The sequence below is a fragment of the Pteropus medius genome, unplaced genomic scaffold (assembly GCF_902729225.1).
Source record: "Pteropus medius unplaced genomic scaffold, Ma_sr-lr_union100, whole genome shotgun sequence".
Lineage (NCBI taxonomy): Eukaryota > Metazoa > Chordata > Mammalia > Chiroptera > Pteropodidae > Pteropus > Pteropus medius.
In genome coordinates this window covers 16,669,317-16,691,853 of record NW_024354499.1, presented here as the reverse complement: position 1 = coordinate 16,691,853, position 22,537 = coordinate 16,669,317, and the positions used below count along the sequence as shown (strand labels likewise).

At 37.6% G+C, this 22,537-nt stretch overlaps 1 long non-coding RNA gene and 1 pseudogene across 1 annotated transcript; one reads left to right on the top strand and one right to left on the bottom strand.

Annotated features, from left to right (window-relative positions):
• Positions 1-668: 668 nt before the first annotated feature.
• On the bottom strand, positions 669-787 carry LOC120594645 (uncharacterized; annotated as a pseudogene).
• On the top strand, positions 708-21,858 carry LOC120594422 (uncharacterized). The gene is made up of 3 exons (XR_005650567.1): positions 708-759; positions 17,548-17,696; positions 19,827-21,858. It is a non-coding gene; the product is annotated as an uncharacterized LOC120594422 (long non-coding RNA).
• The last annotated feature ends 679 nt before the right edge of the window (positions 21,859-22,537 follow it).

Sequence of the window (22,537 nt, the reverse complement as noted above, 5' to 3'; positions counted from 1 at the left end):
TGTCTTCTTTGGAAAAATGTCTATTCAGATCCTCTGCTCATTTTTAAATCATATTGTTTCCTTTTTTGCTATTGAGTTGAATGAATTCTTTATGTATTTTGGATATTAACCCCTTATCAGATATATGATTTGCAAATATTTTTTCTCATTCAGTAGGTTGCCTTTTTATTTTGTTGATGATTTTCTTTGCCATGAAAGAGCTTTTTAATTTGATATAGTTCAACTTATTTGTTACCTTTGCTTTTGGAATCAGATCCTAAAAATCATAGCCAACACTGATGTCAAGGAGTTTACCTGCTATGTTTTCTTCTAGGAGTTTTATGTTTTCAGGTCTTACATTCATTTTAATTTATTTTGAGTTAATTTTTCTGTATGATATAAGATAGTAGTCTAGTTTCATTCTTTTGCATGCGGCTGTCCAGTTTTACCAATATTATTTATTGTAGTGACTGTCGTTTCCCCATTGTATATTCTGCCATAAATTAATTGATGATATATACATAGGTTTATTTTTGGACTCTATTCTGTTTCATTGATGTAGGTGTCCATTTCCATGCCAATACCATGCAGTTTTGATTACTATAGCTTTGTAACATAGTTTGAAGCAGAAAGTATAATGTCTCCAACTTTGTTCTTCTTTTTCTTCTTTTTTTCTCTTTTTTTTTTAAATGCCATAGCGCCTGGTATTCCAAAGTGGTCTCCCATCCAAGTACTAACCAGACCCGACCCTGCTTAGCTTCCAAGATCAGACGAGATCAGGTACGTTCAGGGTAGCATGGCTATAGACAAGCTTTGTTCTTTTTAATATTGCGTTGGCTTTGGAGTCTTTTGTGGTTCTATACAAATATTAGGATAGTTTGTTTTATTTATATGAAAAACGGCATTGGAATTTTAATAGGGATTGCATTGAATCTATAGATTGCTGTGAGTAGTATGGCCATTTTTAACAATATTAATTATTCTAATCCATGAGCACTGAATATCTTTTCATTTATTTATGTTTTCAATTTATTTCAATAATGTCTTATAGTTTACAGTGCACAGGTCTTTCACCTCCTTGGTTAAACATATTCCTAGGTATTTTTAAATTTAATTGTAAATGAGATTATTTTCTTAATTTCTCTTTCTGATAGGTTATTATTAGTGTAGAGAAATGAAACAGATTTTTAAATTTTGATTTTGTGTTCTGCAACTTTACTGAATTCATTTATTTGTCCTAACAGTTTTTTGTTGGAGTCTTTAGTGTTTTCTATATATAATATTACGTCATTTGCAAATAGTGACAGTTTTACTTTTCTTCTTCCAATTTGAATGCCCTTTATTTATTTTTCCTGCTAATTGCTCTGTCTGGGACTTCCAATACTATGGTCAATAAAACTAGTGAGAGTCGACATTCTTGTCTTGTTCTTGATCTAAGAAGAAAAGTTTTCACCTTTTCACTGTTGAGTATGATGTCAGCTATAGGCTTGTCATATATGCCCTTTATTATATACCCACTTTGTTGAGAGGCCTTTTTTTTAAATCAAAAATAGATGTTGAATTTTGTCATGCTTTTTATGCATATATTGAGATGATCATATGTTTTTTAATCTTTCATTTTGTTTATTGATATGCAAATGTTGAACCATCCTTGCATCCCTGGAATAAATTCCACTTGATCATGGTATATGATCCTTTGATTATATTGTTGGATCTGCTTTGCTAATATTTTGTTGAGAAATTTTACATCTATGTTCATTAGGGATATTAGGCCTGTAATTTTTTTTTCCTTGTTGCGTCCTGATCTGGTTTTTGCTCTCAGGGTAATGCTGGCCTGGTAAAGTGACACTTCGAAATTCACTTTACGAGGCCAGCATTACCTCCTCGTCTACTTTTTGGAAGAGTTTAAGAAGATTGATATAAATTCCTCTTTAAATGTTTGGTAGAATTCACCAGCGAAGCCACCTGGTCCTGGACTTTTGTTTGTTGGGAGGTTTTTGATTACTAATTCAATCTATTTCCTCAAGATTTAGTCTGGGAAGATTGTACGTTTCTAGAAATTTATTAATTTATTCTAGGTTGTCCGATTTGTTGCTGTATGATTATTCATAGTAATCTCTTATAATGCTTTGTATTTCTTTGGTATCAGTTGTATCGTCTCTTTCATTTCTGCTTTTATTTATTTAACGCTTCTCTTTTTTACTCTTACTGATTGTATGTCAATTTTGTTTATTTTTTGAAAGAACCATCTCTTCGTTTCATTGGTATTTTCTATTGTGTTTTTAGTCTCTATTTCACTTATTTCTGCTCTGATCTTTATATGTCTTTCCTTCTACTAACTTGGGTACTTCATTTGTTCTTTTTGTAGTTTCTTGAGGCGTAAAGTTAGGCAGTTTATTTGGGATTTTTCTTGTTTCTTGAGGTACTACATTTATCACCATGAACTTCTCTCTTAGAACTGCTTTTGCTCTTTTATACCATAGATTTTAGTATGTTGTATTTCCATTTTGTTTGTCTCAATGTATTTTTAAATTTCTATTTTGATTTTGTCATTTACCCTTGGTTGTTGAGTAGTACATTGTTTAATCTATACACATTTGTGAATTTTTCAGTTTTCTTCTTGTAATTGATTTCTAGTGTCATAACATTGTGGTTGGAAAATATGCTTGATATGATTTCCGTTTTTAAAAATGTATTAATACCTGTTTTGTGGTCCAATATATGATCTATCCTGGAGAATGTTCCGTGTGCACTTGTGAAAACTGTATTCTGCTGCTTTGGGGTGGAAATTCTGTACATATTTGTTACATTTATCTGGTCTAACATCATTTCAGGCCAGTGTGTACTTATTGATTTTTCTGGTTGTTGATCTACCTATTGATGTAAGTGGGTATTAAAGTCCCCTACTATTATTGTATCTCTATTTCTTCCTTTAAGTATGTTAATATTTGCTTTATATATTTAGGTACTCCTCTAGTTTGATTTTAGAGCAATTATGCATGAGCCCTTATATACTATTGGGAAGTGATACCATCAAAGTCTAATCTACTCCCTCCCAAAAAACTATCCACTCCTCTTGATATACTCAGGATATACCTCATAATAATGGGAGTCATGAAAGGAGTTTCACCAACCTATATTTTTTTGGAGTGCAGCCTGCAGTAGATGGATGGGTGCTAAAAAGATCTATTTTGGTATCTGCCAATACCTAGTTTCTAAATGTAGAACCATTACCTCCCCTCATCCTCAACTTCTTGCAGACCAAAGATCTTTTGAATTTTTTTTCTTAAACTCTCAGAACACAAAAGAGCTTATTTCATCGTTCTCCTAAAATATTCAAGAAATGACTGGCCTACTCTTACTGTGACCAGGAGTTTTCAGTCCTTGCTTATGCTGTGAAGTAACTGGCATTTTCTTTTTAAAGTAGAAGGTAAAAGTCAATATAATATCTGGCAAAGCTCCTTTCTGTGCTCCAAGAGTTCAGCACAGAACAAAGTGCTGGCAATATGGAGGGAGTGAGAAAGAGATACAAATCAAGGTCAAAAGCCCATCTCTGTATGACATCCACTCAGTATCTTATTCTGGTAGTGAGACAGGTGGCTGGTGATTTTTAGTTGCCTCATCTTCATGTCTCTTTCCTTATCTCTTGTCTTCGACCAGTCCCAACTAATTGTTTTTGCTCCCATTCTCCCACTTATCATGTAGACTCTGGGCTTAGATTACAAAATATAATTCTCACAAGATCTTTAAAATTATAGCACCATTTAATTATTTTGGCTTGAAGGGATTCTGAACTGTAGACTATTTAAAAATAAGTAAGGCACCTGAACCTACAGATAAACCAGAGCTTCACTAAAACTGGGACTACAGACATTGTACCTCCTGGTTTGATACAATAGGAAGTTTTCAGCACCACCTGTGTAGTTTTCTTGCAATAAAAATGAAACCTAAATTTAATCGAACCTGTAGAAGTAGATACTACTTTATAGAAAACAGCAAGGGATAGTGAAACAATTTAAATGACACTGTGAGGATGTCATCAATCAATTTATAATGTGATAAACTCCACAGGACAAGTGACCAGGTCCCCCCAAAACTAAGGGCATAAAAAGGGAGGTTAAGGATGGTTATAAAAGAGATGTAAGGGACAAATTACCCAAATGTAGTATGTAGAATTTATTTCAATTCTGATTCTACCAGAGCAATTGTAAAAATAGGTTTTTAAGATCATAGATACAATATAACATGATTATTGTTAATTTTGTTGGATGCGATAATAGTATGGCGGTTATGTTTCTTAAAAATTCTTTATCAGCTACAGATGTATATTGCAGTATTTAGAGATAAAAATGTTATGATGTAAAAGATTTGGTTTAAAATATTTTGAAACATAACAAAATACCAGTGTTTATGAAAAAAATTAAAATGATATGAGTAAAATGCTAACAACTTTTTAAGCTGGATGATAAGTACATGGAGGTTTATTATATTATTCTCTCTACTTTTTATATGTTTATTATGGGAACTTTCCATAATAAAACATTTTGGGCATGGAAATTACTATATATATATGTGTGTGTGTGTGTATATATAAATACATGGTAAAGGTGGCTTCTATTCTGGTTCTATCAGTGAAATAGTGAGAATTGAATGAATTTGGGGTATATTTTGGGGGAAGAGAGAACTGTTTTCTAGTGGTTTTAGAAGAAGCCAATTATGATTCCTAGGTTTTTGGCTTTGAGTGACAAGGATGGCCATGAACTTAACTGAGAAAAAGAAAACTCTAGGAGGCAGAAAACTGGGAGAGGTAGGCAGAACTCAGAAGTTTAGTTTTGGCCATATTAAGCTTGACATGGCAATTAGAAATGTCAATCCACAGTTGGACATCTAGCTCTGGAGCTCCAGGCAGATAGTGGAGCTGATGTTACATTGTACATTTCGGAGTTATCAGTCAGTAGATGGGATTTAAAACTATGAGATTGGATACGATCGCTAAAAGAGAGTGTGGTTAAAGAAAAGTAGTTCGTGAGTGAATTTTCCAGAATCTAAGATGAGTACTAAGAAATCGTCTGCAAAATTTCTCCAAGGCAAAAAAAGGAATCAGCCCCTTTCAGGAACCACATTTAAACTACTGGAGCTGTGAATTGGCTCTGGTTGTCTCTTTCTCCCCAAGGGCAGCAAGAACTCTGGTGCTGGGGAGTTGCAGCAATGCTGCCCGGATGCAGCCTTGGACTGGAATTTAACTCTGCGGCTAACACTCCACTTTCCAAAACAGTGGAGCTGTCATCCAAACCTGGACCTTGTTTCCTGCCCTGTTTCCCTGGCTGCTTGTCAATATATGATTTCCAGATCATAGGACCCCATTCACTGTCGAGCCTCAAGGCACGCTTGTCACTTAAAACAAACGAAAGAGGAAGTCAACAGAAACTGGTCTGGTCAAACTGTCTACTTTTAGGGATTTTTCCTTAGTTGGCCTGTTCTTGCTGCCCCCCTCCCCCCAGGAATAGCAATGCAGTGCTAACTCTAAGGAGCTTTTGTTTGCTTCTCTGACTGTGTGGCCTCAAATGACAATGCCATGATTCACAAAGTAGTGAGATCCTAAATGTCAGTGCAAATGCCAGCAGCAAGGTTACTCTTCAATATGATGGAAAAATTCTTCCATCAGTATTTGATTTCTAATGCACACATTCGTGGACCCAGCAAACTTAACTCCTTGATTGCAGTCTTTGAGCCTGATTGCCAACAGGGTGCAGGGTTAATATTACAATATAAAGGAGTTTAGGGACACATTAGAGGAAGGAGGTAGGGTGAAACTCGCACTGCACGTCCTCACCAATTTTTGTAATTTCATCTACCTCTTCCAGAGCAGCGAGCAGGTTGTGAATCGGCAGAGTGAGCACCCATCCCCTTCTGACCAAATCCCTGATGGGTGACACCTGAAATTAATCCTTTTAGCCTGAGATTTTGTTATCAGTGTAAAGTCAATTGCTGCTGCCATTAATAAATGAAATTAATGTAGGGAGGAGGCAAGAGAACTAAGATGTTAAATCAAACTACATTCAGAGACTGCAATATGCTGACCAGCCCTGTAGCCAAGCCAGGAGGACATCTGCAGAACAAAGGAAGATTTCTGCTGAGATTGCTAACAACACATTCCCCACACTCTGAAGGGGAAACAGGGAAAACCCTGCCCTACACAAAATAAAATCATTCACTCCTTATGGCTAAAACCTACAGATTAAAGGCTGGGAACTGCCAGCTGGCATTTCACACTACATAGTCTTACATTTTGCTACATACTCTTCCCCTTCCTTACTGTATGTCCATATCAAACGAAATGGGTTAACAGAGTCTTTAAACTGTAATTCACAGGGATTAAAGAATGATATATAAACTGGATCCCCTGGGGCTTTTTTCCCCTGTCTTAGCTTTTTGTCTTTTCTTTCTCTTGTCTTTGCTTCTTCCCTTCTCTAATAAACTTACCTTTTGACTCTAACTTTTGCATGTGTTTGAATTCTTTCTCGTGCTCAGCCAAAAATGCTTTTCTCTCTCAGTGCAGAGCTTGAGTCCCCCTCACCCCCCACTTGGGGGGATTTGCCCTGTCGTGCATCAACACCAGCTCAGTAGGGTACTTTCCCTGTGGTGGACATGGGGAGAGAGGGGCTGGCATCCTATCCAAGCTGCTTTTTCACCCCTGAGCTTCCCTCCTCAGGCACCTTGGTCTTAGGTTGCTTTCTGTTTCTTGGTTATATTTCCAGTCTCCTCTCAGGTGACTAAGCCTCACACTTCACTCTGGGACCAGGGCAAGGCAGGTGAGACTCACCTCGGGTACAAAATGTAAGGGGTGCAGTGCCAGAAAACTCGGTCATCCAGATAAGTAATATTTTGATGTAATATTTTAAAAAGTCAAATGAATGCAAAAAATCCATAAAGAATAAAATTAAAATTTCAAATGTCAAAGACAGGCTCTGACAGCACTATGCTGAGCCATATTGGAGCCTGAGGCCAAAGGAATGATGTCCTCCCTTATATTCATGTTTTAATACATTTTTAAATGGCTATTTGATAAAATCTGATTAAAGGGGATGCGTCCAACAAAGCCCAGAAAGCAAAATGATAATAAATTCTGGTTTGGGCATAAGTAATATATTTGAACTTGAAATAATGCTGTGAGTTTCGATGAAATTATTGAAGGGATTCAGAACCGGCCTCCCCAAGATGTGCCACTTTTGCAGGTGGATTATTTTGAACCGAAGGCAGTTGAGACCTTACAGTCTCACGAAAAACTTTTAGTTTTCCCTCAAATAATTTAAATTAGGGGCTTTAACCCATGATAAGAGATTATCAGAAATCACTTTTTATGACCTATCTACAGGGCTGAGCAGACTTCTAATTACTGAACATCTGCTCTTCTTATCATCCTGCAGTGACCTTCTTCCCTCCTGAAGCCCCAAAGTACCTCACCCCACCGTTAGCTAAGAATGCCATATATCCCTCATTTTCTCTTTCTGTCTCTGAACCTCTCATGTATGTGGGGTTCCCATACGTATGAATGTAATTAAGTGTGGTTATTTTCTCTTGTTAATCTGTCTAATGTTGATTTAATTATTAGATGAGCTGAAAGAACCTAAAAGGGTAGAGCAAAATCTCTTCCTCCCCCATATAATGTTTAAAATTTTCAATATTCTTAAACTACAAAATGTTCTGGGTAAAAATCCTTAAAAAATACATAAAAATCTGTAGGAGGTATCTACCTTTTCTTCTTTGTCTCAGGCTCCAATACAGCTACACGGCAGGGCATTAGGCTTGCATTTCAGGCCTAATGATCTGCATGCATGTGCACCCTTTGGGGGGCAATCAGCTCAGCCAATGACTCTCCTTATTTAAACCCTGTTTTTCCACCCTCAATAATATTCCCTGCACATAGCATCTGTCCAATGCGACCCTCCTAAGCACTCCTGACTGAGCATTTGACCCAGGCTGCACCAAGCAAAGTAGATCTCCTTGGAGAATTGGGAATTGGGGACCAGAGAAGCCTGTCTGTGCTGGCCACTACATGAGGCCATGCAAGCCTAAGGCAAGGGGATGGCTGTGACTGATCACGTAAACAGTCTACAAAAAAAATAAATGATGTGCAAATGGAAAGGGGGCAAGTGGCCATGTGGCCTGGGAGTAGGACTTGGAAACAACTTTCTAGATCCTGTGTATTTTCTCATAAGGCTGTCTTGGGATCCATGACCTACATATATGTCCTTATAACCAAGTCCTTTTTATTCCCCTTTAAGCTGATGTAAGCAGATTTCTCTTACTCAGAATCAAAAAAAATTTTTGAGGAAAATTTGGTCTAATAGGAGAGTGGAGGCCTACTAACATGGCTCTAATTGGTAAGGCTGTCATCAGCAATGACCATAGATTCATGAAGACTATGTATGAAAAAGGTCAGAGATGGAAGGTAATATGAACCTACCAATTAGCAGGTATGAAGTAATGCAGGAGTGGCTATTTCAAGCAAATGCAAAAATTCTGATTGACTAACCTTTAAGTTTCAGTTTAAATACTTCTTCAGGGAATCCTTCTAAGGTGAGTCCTTCCAAAGACTAAGGTGAGTCCTTCCAAAATTATGTAATCAAATATTTGTAAGAATGTTTTAGTATCTGTCTTCTCTGCTGGAATGTAAAATCTATGAGAGTAGGGGTCTCATAGATTTTGTCTGTTTGTTCATCATTCTATCCCCAGTACCTAGTACAGTGGGTGACAATGTCAGGTGCTTAATATAAACAAACAGATACTTTGGATAACACAGTATTTTACTGTGATATTATAACCCCAGAGCAATCCTAGAATTTATAAATGCATTCTTCACACATAAATATTTGTTCTTAAAATGAATTGGCACAACTAATGCTTATGTATTTTTTCTGTACCAGTGCTATTAACAGCACTTCCTGAGTTACCATTTTTATCCTGACAGTCAGTTGCAGGGCTGGGGTTTGAATTAGCCCTCCAGTTTCAGAGCTACCCTTCCTCTTTAATGGAATGAATGAGTCAAATGAATAAATGTTGAAGCAGAAAATTTTTCAGTTTAGTGTCATTAGTCACTCATACCTTATTGTAAATGAAGCATCTGAGAAAATATAACGGACCAGAAGAGGAATAACAGGCTTTGGCCCCTGTAGTAGGGAGATATAGAGATATAGAAGTAACATGCACAGAGAAGAGATAAATAAAAACACATGATATTTATTATTGCCAGACAATTTTACAGATGGGGAAGCTAAGACACAAAGAGTTCATTTAAAACTTAAGTGGCAGAACCAGGGTTTAAACTCAGGCAACCTGGCAAAAGAGCTAGCACAATGTATCAATTTCGGTTTGGTCTGAAGAATTAAGTTCCAAGTCATTTAATTTAACATTCTAATATTTTGAGACATTCAATCATAGAAATATTAATATGTAACAATCTTAGAGAATATTAAAATAAATTTAAGAGTCTGTTCAAGATGATGGAATAGGTGGATGCTGTACCTGCCTCCTACCATGACCACACTAAAATTGCAACTAAAATATAGAAAAGAATCAACCTGGAGAACCACCCAAAGACTCGATGAACAGAAGTCCTATAACTAAGGACATACAGAAGAAGCCACCTTGAGACTGGAAGGAGGGGCAGAGAAGCAAAATGGGCTGGCCCCACACCCATATATGGCAGTCAAGAATTGGGAGGGAGATCTTGGCTTCAGAGGTCCCCATGAACAGCAAGGAGCCACAACCCCACACCAAGTTCCCGATCTTGGAGCACCATTGCTGAGAAGAGCTTCCCCACAATATCTGGGTGTGAATACTAGCCAGGTTTCTGTATCTCTAGGTGAGAGAGAGGGTGAGTAGAAACACAGGAATCCTTTTAAAGAGCCAAAACACAGACTTTCTTACTCCCAGGCACTCACTGGGAATACACTAGAAGGAATCAACAGCAGATTAGATAAAATAAGAATTGAATTAGCGATTTATAAGACTACGTAGCAGAAAACACCCAGTAAGAACAGCAAAAAGCAAAAAGAATCCAAAAAAAAAAAAGAGAGAGAATAGTTTATGGGGCCTCTAGGACATCAAGCATACTAACATTCCCAACATAAGAGTACCAAAAGGAGAAAAGAAAGCAAAGAATTGAAAACCTATTTAAAGAAATAATGACAAGGATCTTCACTTTAACCAAGATAGACCACATGTTAGGCCACAAAACAAGTCTCAATAAATTTAAGAAGATAGAAATCATACCAAGCATCTTCTCTGATCTTCAATTACAAACAACAACAACAACAACAACAACAAACTGAAAAACTCATAAACCTGTGGTGGCCAAATGACATTCTACTAAATAACAAATGGGTTAACAATGAGACCAAGGAAGAAATCAAAAGATACTTTGAAACAAAAGAAAACAAAAACAATTACCCAAAATTTATAGGACAGAGTGAAAGCAGTCCTAAGAGGAAAATTCATAGCAATACAGGCCTACCTCAAGAAATAAGAAAAAGCTCAAATAAAGAATCTAATTTACACCTAAATGAATCATAAAAAGGACAACAAACATAGCTCAAAGTTAATAGAAGGAAAAGGTAATAAAGATCAGAGCAGAAATAAACAAAATAGAGTCTAAAAAAAACAATATGAATGATCAGTGAAGCCAAGAGCTGGTTCTTTGAAAAAATAAACAAAATTGATAAACCTTTAATAACACTCATCAAAAAAAAAAGAGAAGACTCAAACAAATAAATTCTGAAATGAGAGAGAAGTGACAACTGACACTAGAGAAATACATAGAATTTTAAGAAAATACTATGAACAATTAGATGCCAACAAATTCGACAATCTGGAAGAAACGGATAAATTCCTAGAAGTATAAAATCTTCCAGGTCTGAATAAAGAAGAAACAGAATATGAATAGACTAATTACTACTAATGAAATCAAATCAAATTTACCAAATGTTTAAAGAAGAATTAACACTTATCCTTCTCAAACCATTTCAAAAAATTCCAGAGGATGGAAGGCTCCCAACCTCATTTTACTGGGCCACCATTATCCTGATTCCTAAGCCAGACAAAGACGTTACCAAAATAAGAAAATTATGGACCAATATCCATGATGAACATACATGCAAAAATCCTCAACAAAATATTAGCAAACCAAATTCAGCAACACATTAAAAAGATTATACACCATGATCAAGTGTGATTTATTACTGGGATACAAGGTTGATTCAGTATCTACAAATCAATTAATGTGATACACCACATAAAAAGAAAGATAAAAATCCTATCAATAGATGCACAAGGAGTGTTTGACAAAATCCAGCCTCTACTTATAATAAAAACTCTCTGGGAGACCACCTAGGAAGACCAGGTGCTGTAGTCATAAAAAATAAAAAAAATAAGGGATTGTAAGCTGACAAGGTCCTTGCAATCTGTGAGGTCAACCAAAGGTTGCCTCGCCTAAAAAACAAACAAACAAGCAAACAAACAAAAAACCTCTCAGCAAAGTGAGAATAGAGAAAACATACTTCAAGATAATAAAGGCCATAGGATCAGGAACAAGACAAGGATGTTCACTTTAACCACTGTTATTCAACATAGTATTGGAAGTCCTAGCCACAGAAATCAGACAAGAAAATGAAACAAAGCCATCCAAATTGGAAAGGAAGTAGAAAAATTGTCATAATTTGCAGGTGACATGACACTATGTATAAAGAACCCTAAAAATTCCACCCCAAAATGGTTAGAACTGATAAATGAATTCAGTAAAGTAGCAGGATACAAAATTGATATTCAGAAATTGGTTGCATTTATATCAATAACAAATTTTCAGAAAGAGAAATTAAGAAAATAATTCAATTTATGATTACATAAAAAAAAAAATATCAAATACCTAAGAATAAATTTAACCAAAATTGTAAAAGACTTGTACTAGGAAAATTATAAGACATTGAAGAAAGAAATTGGAGAAAATACAAATAAATGGAAGCATATATTGTGCTCATGGATAGAAAGAATTAGCAGCATTAAAATGTCTGTGGTACCCAAAGCAATCTACAGATTCAATAAAAACCCTATCAAAATATGAACAGCATTTTTTGCAGAATGCAAATAATCCTAAAATTTATATGGAACCACAAAAGACCCCAAATAGGCACAGCAATCTTGAGGAAGAAAAATGTTGGAGGTATCACAATACCTGATATCACACTATTCTACAAGGCTCTAGTAATCAAAACCACATGGTACTGATAAAAACAAACAAACAAACAAACAACAACAACAAACCAGACACATAGATCAACAGAACAGAGTGCCCAGAAACAAACCCAAGCCTATATGGTCAATTAATCTATGACAAAGGAGGCAAGACTATATGGACAGTCTCTTCAATAACTTATGTTGGAAGAACTGGACAGACACATGCAAAAAAAATGAAACTGGACCATCTTATACCATGTACAAGAGTAAACTGACAATGGATTAAAAAATTAAATGTAAGACTTAAACCATAAAATCCTAGAAGAAAACATAAATTCTCTGACATTGCTTTTAGTAATATTTTTTCTGATATGTCGCCTTGGCAAGGGAAACAAAAGAAAAAATAAACAAATGGGACTACATTAAACTATAAAATTTTTGCACAGCAAAGGAAACCATCAACCAAACAGAAAGACGATCTACTGAATGGTAGAAGATATTCACCAATGATACATCAGATGAGAGGTTAATATCCAAAATTTATAAAGAACTCTCATAACACCTAAAAAACTAACAATCCAATTTAAAAATAGGAAGAGGACCTGAATAGACATTTCTCCAAAGAGAACAGATGGCCAATAGACATATGAAAAGATGCTCAAAGTCACTAGTCATCAGAGAAATGCTAATTAAAATCACAATGACATATCACTTCTCACCTGTCAAAATGGCCATCATCAATAAATCAACAAACAACAAGTGCTGGCAACAATGTGAAGAAAAGGGAACACTTGTGTACTGTTGGTGGGACTACAAATTGGTATAACCACTGTGGAAAAACATTGTGGAGATTCCTCTAAAAAAAAATAAAAATAGAACTACCATATGGCCCAGCAATTCTATTCTGGCTATTTATCTGAAGAAATCCAAAACACTAAATTGAAAAGCTATATGCACCTCTATGTTTATTGTAGTATTATTTACAATAACCACTATATGGAAGCAACTTAAGTGCCCATCAATAGATGATTAGTCAAAGAAATTATACATATATACAATGAAATATTACTCGGCCATATAAAAGAATGAAATCTTACCATTGGTGACAACATGGATGGACCTGGAAGGCATTAAGCTAAATGAAATAAGTCAGAGAAAGAAAAATACCTTATGATCTCACTTATATGTGGAATCTAAAGAAAAAAATAAACAAAACAGAAACAGACTCAGATTCAAGAAACAAGGTGATGGTTGCCAGATGGGAGAAGGTTTGGGGGGAGCTAGTTTAAAAAGGTGAAGGGACTAAGAAGTACAAATTGGTAGTTAGAAAATAATGGGGATATAAACTAAAACATAGAGAATACAGTCAATAATATGGTAATTACTATGTATAGTGTCAGGTGGGTACTAAACTAGTCAAGAGGATCACTTTGTAAATTATATAAATGTCTAACTACTATGCTGTATACCTGATACCAATATGAACTAATACTGAATGTCAACTGTAATTGAAGAATCAAAAAAGGGGTGAAAAGGTGACAGGGAAAAAGAGATTCAAACTTCTAAGTACAAAACAAATAAGCCATGGGAATGTAGTATACGACAAAAGGAATATAGTCAATAATATTGTGATAGTGTTGTATGATGTCAGTTGGTTGCTGGACTTATCACGGTTATCACTTCTTTAAGTATATAAATGTTGAATAACTATGGTGTACATCTGAAACTAATACAATATTGTATGTTAGCTATATTTTAAAAAATATTTTAAAATCTGTAACATACTTACAAGCAGGTGGCTGAGAGAGATGGAGGACTGTGGGAGTCCCAGGCATTCCTCTTAAGGGGCCCACACACTGATGGACTCATTCCCTCTGAGCTCCAGTGTTGGGGCAGCAGCTCAAAAGGTACCAGGGACATATAGAGAGGAACTGCATTGTCTGGCTTCAGGGCGAAAGCTGAAGGGGCAGGTTTTTCCCAGACAGAAGTGCTGGCAGAAGCCATTGTTCCTTTGTTGAGCTCTCTCCGCCATCCCAGAGTGCAGAAAGCCCACACAGTATGTGAGTCTCCATCAACCTAACTAACAGTATTTTCCGTCTGCTCCCTCTGATTCCCTGTGACCCTGCCCCACTCAACTTGCAGGCCCACGTAAGTCACTTTCGGTGGCTTTTCCATGCAAATAGCCCATCTTGGATTATGCTGCAGGCTTTCCTAAAATCTCTCAAAAGTTCACAAACCCTAAGCAAGCAGCATCCGGCCTCAACCTGCTCCATACCTCTTGCTAAGCAGCCTCAAACCAATTGGCACTAGTGGCAGCCAAACCTGGTTCGCAGCTTAACCCCTCCTAGGCACCTCAAAGCCCAGCATGGATGAAAGACATCTGTGGATTGCTTTATGGCTCATTTCACATGGCCCTAGGCGAACACAGGTGGTAGCTGAACTCAGCCTGAAGTGGGCCCCTCCCAAAAGGCCCCAGAGCCAGCATGCCAGTTGGCTGCTTCAGACTAAACCAGAGCACCATCCAACTGCTTCCACAAATGACGCACCTAAAGGGCATACTGGGCAGGCACCAAAGCCCTGCTCTGTAGGGTCAGCCCCTGCACAACAATTCCTCCACTGTAGTCATGGCCAGTCATCACAATCAGCCTGAGGGTCATTTCCTCCCACTGATGTGCCAACAGCAACCAAGGCTCAACTACAACAGGAAGGCACACACAACCCACACAAGGGACACATACTTGGGGCACCTGGCTCAGGTGACCCGGGAGACTGCACCACTGGACCCCATAGGACTTCTACTACATAAGGCCACTCTTAGACAAGCAGACATAGCAGATTCTGCCTAATACCTAGAAACAAACACAGGGAGGCAGCCAAAATGAGGAGACAAAGAAACATGTCCCAAATGAAAGAATAGAACAAAACTCCAGAAAAAAAAATGGAGATAAGCAATCTACCAGATGCAGAGTTCAAAACACTGGTTATGAGGATGCTCATTGATCTCAGTGAGGACTTCGACAAAGAGATAGGAAACATAAAAATAAAGAGAAAAGATAAAAGCAGTCATAAGTAAAAGATATAATAAAGAAAATGAAGACTACATGAAAGGGAATCAGCAGTAGATTAGATGAAGCAGAGGATCGAATCAGCAATTTAGAAGATAAGGTGGCAGAAAACAATCAGAACAGTAAAAAAAAAATTAATATTTAAAAAAATAATAAGGATAGTTTAAGTTGCCTCTGGGACATCAGGTATATTGACATTTGCATCATAAGTGTACCAGAAGGAGAAGAGAGAGAGCAAGGAATTGAAAACCTATCTGAAGAAACAATGATGGAAAACTTCCTTAACCTGACTAAGGAAATAGACATACGAGCCCAGAAAGTACAGACAGCCCCTAACAAAATGAACTCAAAGAGGCCCACACCAAGACATATCATAATTAAAATGCCAAAAGTTAAAGACAAAAATGGAATCTTAAAAGCAGCAACAGAAAAACAGTTAGTTACCTACAAGGGAGCTCCCATACTGTCAGATGATTTCTCAGTAGAAACTTTGTAGGCCAGAAAAGACTGGCATGAAATATTCAAATTAAAAAAAAGCAAAGACCTACAATCAAGGCTATGCTACCCAGCAAAGCTGTCATTTAAAATCAAATGACATATAAAGAGCTTCCCAGACAAGAAAAAGATAAAGGAATTCAGCACCGGTATTACAAGAAATGTTAAAAGGACTTCTTTAAGAAGAAGAAAAAATAAATAAAAAATATGAATAATAAAACGGCAATAACTACATATCTAGCATTAATTAGTTTAAATGTAAATGGGTTAAATGCTTTAATCAAAAGACAAAGACATGCAGACTGAAAGTAAAGGGATGGAAAAAGATGTTTCATGGAAACAGAAACAAAGCAACAAAGCTATGGTAGCAATTTCTATACTAGACAAAATAGACATTAAAAGAGAGGCTATAACAAGAGACGAAGAAGGACCCAGTTATCCCGCTTCTGGGTATTTATCTGAAGAAACACAAAACTTTCTTTGAAGGGACATGTGAATCCATATGTTCATTGCAGCATTATTTACAATAGCCAAGAAATGGAGGCAACCTGGGTGTTCATCAATGAATGAATGGATAAAGAAGAGGTGATACATACATACATTGGAATATTACTCAGCCATAAAAATAATTAAATCTTGCCATCCTCAACAACATGGATGGACCTAGAGGGTATTGTGCTAGGTGGAGTGAGTTAGACAGAAAAAGACAAATGCCATATGATTTCTCTTACATGTAAACTCTAAAAAACAAAACAAAGAAAATAAAAACAAACTCATATATACAGGGAATATTTTGATGGTTGCTAAATGGTAGGGGTTTGGGGAGTAGGCAAGAAAGGGGAAGAGATTAAGAAGTACAAATTGGTAGTTACAAAATAGTCATGGGGATGTAGAGTATAGCATGGGAAATATAGCCAGTAGTATTATAATTATGTATGGTGTCAGATGCGTACTGGATTTATTGGGGTGATCACTTTGTAAGTTACATAAATGTAAATGTCTAATCACTGTATTTTACACCTGCAACTAATATATTGTATATGTCAAGTATAATTGAAAACAAATTAAAAGAATGTCAGGGAGATGATGGAAATTTATAAGGGTTATGACAATACATTCTAGTGATGTGACAACACACGTAGTATAAGCCAGGCTCAGGAAACAAGACCTAAATCACGAAGGTCAACAGTGAAAATTTAATGTGAAAAATGAGAAACAATGTGTTAGGAAGCTGACAGAGCAAAACGGAAGGCAAACTATCCCAGACATTAGTAATTGCAGGAAGCTACTACCTCCCTAGGGTAGAAAGGATGAAGAGAAGAGGTGAAGCCTGGTGTCCAAAAGTCAGAACCACCTGTGTGAGCTGGAGCCACAGAGGCTGCTTGGCTGCAGCTGGGGTTGTGGGGGGAGTTGCTGCCCAACCAGAACTGAAACACAGAGGAGACACAGCTGGAGAAGCTGCAAGAGCAGGGAGAATGGGGAGGAGGGTACCCTGTTTCTCTCCTTTTCCTTCCTGTCATTCTCTTGCCAGTACTTCCCACTGGCCAATCCTGACTGGAAGCTGGCAAGGGAGTCTGGGAAATATAATCTGATGGAACAGAGTAAGGAGAGTGCTAAGGTATCTGAGAGCAAATGGCAAATAACTGGCACAACCTCTCCTTTTATGGTTTGGTATTTATTCTCATATATCTAGCCATGTTGAATTCCTATTCGATAATGTCACGGTCCAATTACCAGGATTAGTTTTCCTTAATATACTTTGTCCCTCCAAATACAGAGACATGAAGTCCCAGCAATCTGGATCAATCTCAAAGCCCAGGATCTCTGGCGATACACAGTCCCCTCTGTCAGATCCAGATGTGGCTTCAGGTGGCCTATGAACTACACTGCTTAAGTACCACCAATTCTCCTCATCTAAAACAATAGGTAATAAGTGAAGTGGAAACATATGTAAATGTGTATCTATAATTTTAAAACTTATTTATGTATTATATTTTTTCATTATATTTTACTATTTAAAGCTACTACATTTCTCATTTCTGTAACTGTCATGAGGTTGATATTATCACTTTTTTTTCCTTCCAAGTTCCCTTTTCTATCATGTGGTCAGATAACACAAACCGTTATTTCTGACCTCAGTGGTCCTGCCCTTAATGAGCAGCTGTAGTTTTCCATTAGATTCTATTTTGGACATGGAAATACTAAGAAGGGCCCACCAAATCCTTTGTGTGCCAAACCTGGTCCTTTCTTGTCCCAACTATATAGTGCCAAACCAGTGTCTCCTTAGAAATCAGGATGTATTACCCAGCCAGCTTAGTAAACCCCCTTTCTCCATTTGCCTGTTGATTTGGGGGTATAAGGAGACCCAAAATAGCCAGGTTTTAGCATGCAAGTCAATGGGAGCATTGTTGCATCCCCTGGTGAAGCATTTCCAAGTCTCCCTTGACAACCAAGAACTCTAAACCTCCAGACCAGGTTTTCAAAGATAGAAATGTGTTAGCAGGTAATGGTGAGAAGGTTCACTACTATTTCTACCCATTGATACTAGGACCTGTGAATTCCTGCTATGGAAGAAGCAGCACCATATCTTGTTCCCTGGCTCAAAGCATTCTGTAGGGCAGAACCCCAACCTTGTTTCCCAGCTGATTCCGTAACTGAATGTAAATCAGATTGGGCTCAAGCAGGTCCAGAAGTTATAGAGTATCATAACACCTACTACTACTACATTTCTCTTTCTCCCTCACCACAAACTCAAGGCCTTATAGAAGCTCCCTAAGGCCACATGAGTGGGGCAAAAAAAACTTGGATCTTATTTACAGATTTATCTATACAATATGTTGGCATCAGCAAGAAACGGACTACTGTTACATTCAGTCCCTCTCAAGGGTGTCCCTGAAGGGCAGTGGCAAAGGGCAATCTTCCCAGTGTCCAAAACATTGAGTGCTAGAGAGAGAGGTAGAGGTAAAGATCTGTGCTGATTCACAGACAGCAGCTGAGGGTTTGGATGATGGTTTGGGATGATTGGTTAGAAGACAATTGGAAGATTTATGACAAAGAAGTGTAGGGAAGAGGTCTGACCTATTGGAATGGACAGAGGATGATGTCATTTGTATCCCATATGATTGCTTCGCAATGGCATTCATTGCAGAGGAGACTTTCAAAAGTCAGTGTACAAAGTGATATTAATATGTGAATATTAGCTTTCTCTCCCAAGTTTGCTCAATGGCAGAAGCCAATACTTCCCTCCCAATAAGGCACCATTTCCAAGAAGGGCCTGGTGACAAGCCAGCTCCATGATGGTAGGTTAATTACATTAGACCCCTTTCAATCATGGAAGGGGAGGCAATTTGTCCTCACTACAATAGGCAACTGTTTTTCCTTGCCAACAAAAGAAGTAAGGTATTTTCCACTTTATGATGGATTCCTGCTCTGCATGTACATCTATAAGGATTGGTGGGTCAGATAGCACCTAGTTCATGATGGCAACTTGACTTGTCTGCTGACCTAGTGTGTCGTGGTCAACCTTTCGGTCTCTACCAGAGCCCAGTAGGAAACTGCAGCTGTTTCTCAAAAGCATAAATTACAGTTATCTGTATAGTAAGATGTAATAAAGACTAACATTTTCTCTGAATTGTAGAACACAGCAATGTATTGGCTTTCCAGAGATTGTCAACATATATTTAGTGTTTAATAAGCACTCAAAGTCTCATTGTTTCCCTTTCTCAGATGCACAGTCACCCTGGGAAATGACCTCGGGTCCCTTTGGGGAGTGCTTGGAGGAAGACTTACAAATTATTGTATTTCTGACATTGCTAAAGTTTCCTTCCTAAGAAGAACCGGCCTTCCCTTCAACAAAGGAGTGGGGTTCCTATGAGCTAGCAAAAGTTTAGCAATTGAAAGAGAAATAACTTCCTTTTGTGGTTATTCAAGTCATGTTTCTGCTGACTGAGAATTTTGATTATATAAATTAATGCTTTGATAGGCTACCCATTTGTTTCATGCCAAAGATGACTGTGATTCCTTAAGATGATCTTTACTCCTTTTTGCGTATTATAGCAATTGTACTCATCTTGTCAGCTGGTTAAGCACTGTCAGCTGGACTGATTGCTCCAGGACCGGATGATTCCTACTGAATTAGAAAGCCTTTTACAATGCAGTCTTCCACTGTCATCCTCATAAGGCTTTTCAAGGCTGTTTGTCCTCTCCTCACCAAAGCGTTTCTCAAAGCCTTAATAAAGAGAAGTCTCCATGTCTTCCTGGGAGACAGTGAGGTTGTGGACAGGTAGGTTGCACAAAATAGTTTCCTTTTAACTTTCTCGTATTCCTAAATCTTTGGATTCTTTCCCTGACATTATCCCAGGGAAGTTCTGGCCTCTCTGCATCGTTAAATGTACACTGCTGTTGGGCCCAGGGTTCACTCAACTAACCACCCAAATTGTTAGAGCCACTTCTAGATCTTCAAGCTAGCACATGAAGTTCAGAATCTTTGATAATAGTCCCCATATCAATAAATGCAGTCCAGTCCAATATTTTATTTCATCTCAAGTTCTTGTGGACATAAACTTAGCAAAATCTTGCAGTTGTTTTGTTGTATAAGCTCTCTTCTCCAGGAACAAACCTAGGATATAAGAGTCTGATTCTACCAGTGGGTTTGAAAGTAATGGGCAGAGATCTTCAGGAAGCTAGGCATTTCCTTGAAAGACAATTATCTCATGAGTGGCCTCAGATGGTATGCAAGGGGATGTTCCTGCTGATTTGGAAGTCTCAGTGGATCTGAGATGCAAGGTGCTCAGATTCTTACAAACCATCCAAATGTCCTCACCTAATCTCAAGGTCTTGAGCCATACTAACAGTTTCCTAACCTTGACATAAGAGACTGGACAAGGCTGAAGGTTGAATTTGTCTTGTAATTTAGAAGCCTGAAAACTAGCTTTTGAGTCTAGCGCTCGGTCTATGATATAAAAATAAAACATTCGGTTAAGCCCACTATGGAAATGTTCAGTTTCTTAGACCATGCCTTGACTTGAGCTAAGGTTTTAAAGCCCCGAGCTCAGCCTTTTTTTTCTTCATGAGCTCTCTAATGCAACAATAAGAAGTCAGTCCTCCTTCATCGCTACTATAACCATCATTACTACCATATCAAGTGCAGTAGCTACTTCATATCCCAAAGTCTTGCTTTCAAGAAGCCTTTCACTTCAAATCAGCGTAGATGATCATTTAAGTCATTGTGAATTCATGGAATTGGCAGAGCTCATAACTGCTTTTAAGCTCAAATAGGTAAGCAATTCCAGAATTCTTGCATCTCAGAATTCCTGGGACTACTTTTGGGGTCTGTCAGGAAACAATTAGGGCAGAAAATGCATCTGAGACCAAACAAATTTCTGGCATAGTAATGGGGTGTAGAGCTTGAACTTGATGATTTACCAGCTGTATGATTTTAGAACGTTGTATGCCCTCTCTGGGAGTATTCTTGTTAGAAAAGTGGAAGTGATATTATCTCTCTGTCCTAGTGGCCATGAACCATATATCTCTACTACTGCTTCCAGCCACAGTTCTTTGGAACTTGGAGGACATCAGACCAGCAGCTTATAAATGATTGGCAATGAAGGGTTCTGCCCAAATAGAAGAAAGCCCCAATCAAGTCTGTCATTTGAGAATTAAAATAGATAAGACCTAAAAGCTCCTCAGGTTTGGGAAAGTTTGGGGGCCATGAATAAGCTGATGAAGAAGCAGAAATAAGTCATTCATAGGAAGAGAAGAGCAAACTGGGAGAGGCAGAGATCAAGAGGAGAGTGAGAGCCTTCCTCGGGTGTCAGCACCTACCCGGTTTGCATAAGATTCTACCCTGGTTCCTCACATGGGTTCGCTGACAGGCGCCTACATCTTTATTTTAAAACAGAAACAAGCAACCAAAAGCAAAACCAACAAAACAAAACCCTCTCTTTTGCTTGAACTGCTTACATGATCTATCTTCCTCAAAACCAAAAGATCCTGGCCTGGGAGAAAAAAAAAATTTTTTAATACATTGTTGTGAGTATTAAATGAACTAATTTGTGTGAAAGCCCAGGTGCACTGGGGAAAAACAAAACAAAACAAAACAAAACAAAACAAAACAAAACAAAAAACGTTCTCACAATCAGCTCAAGGTTAAAATTCTGGGTCTACCACTTGTTAGCACGGCCTTGGTGCGTGTACCCTCCCTGCCCCTCGGTTTCCTCAACTGTAAAAGGAAGATAATGATTCCATTTGGAATGCCTTTCCAAACCAATCAATTTCTGTTCACAAACTCATTTTTCAAAGTCTAGCGCAAGCGACATCTCCACAAATCCTTCCTAAGCGGTCACCCGCTTCTCTGTCTTAGATTGATGCTATTCTGCTTTGTATACTACTACTAATTTATATACCTGTCTCATCTCTGCTACCATGCCATGAGCATCCTGAAGTTATGGGCCACATCCAATCACTCTTTATACCCTATGGGGCATGGCAGAGAGCATCTCAGACAGAAGGTAAACAATAAACATTTCTTGAATGAATGAAGCATCTACTGTTTATTAGAACCATATTCATTCTTTCTTTTAATTTGCAACTCCTTTCCTTAAAAATAAAATTCCAAAGGAAGCCCAGCTTCATTTGTCCAGGTGCTTATCTTATATATTCATTTCTGAACTATATGATTAGCAATTATAAAGTTTATTTTTCCTTTGGCATTAATGCCATGTGAGTATTCTGAGTTTCTTATAGCTAAAATATTAGTGAATGCTGAA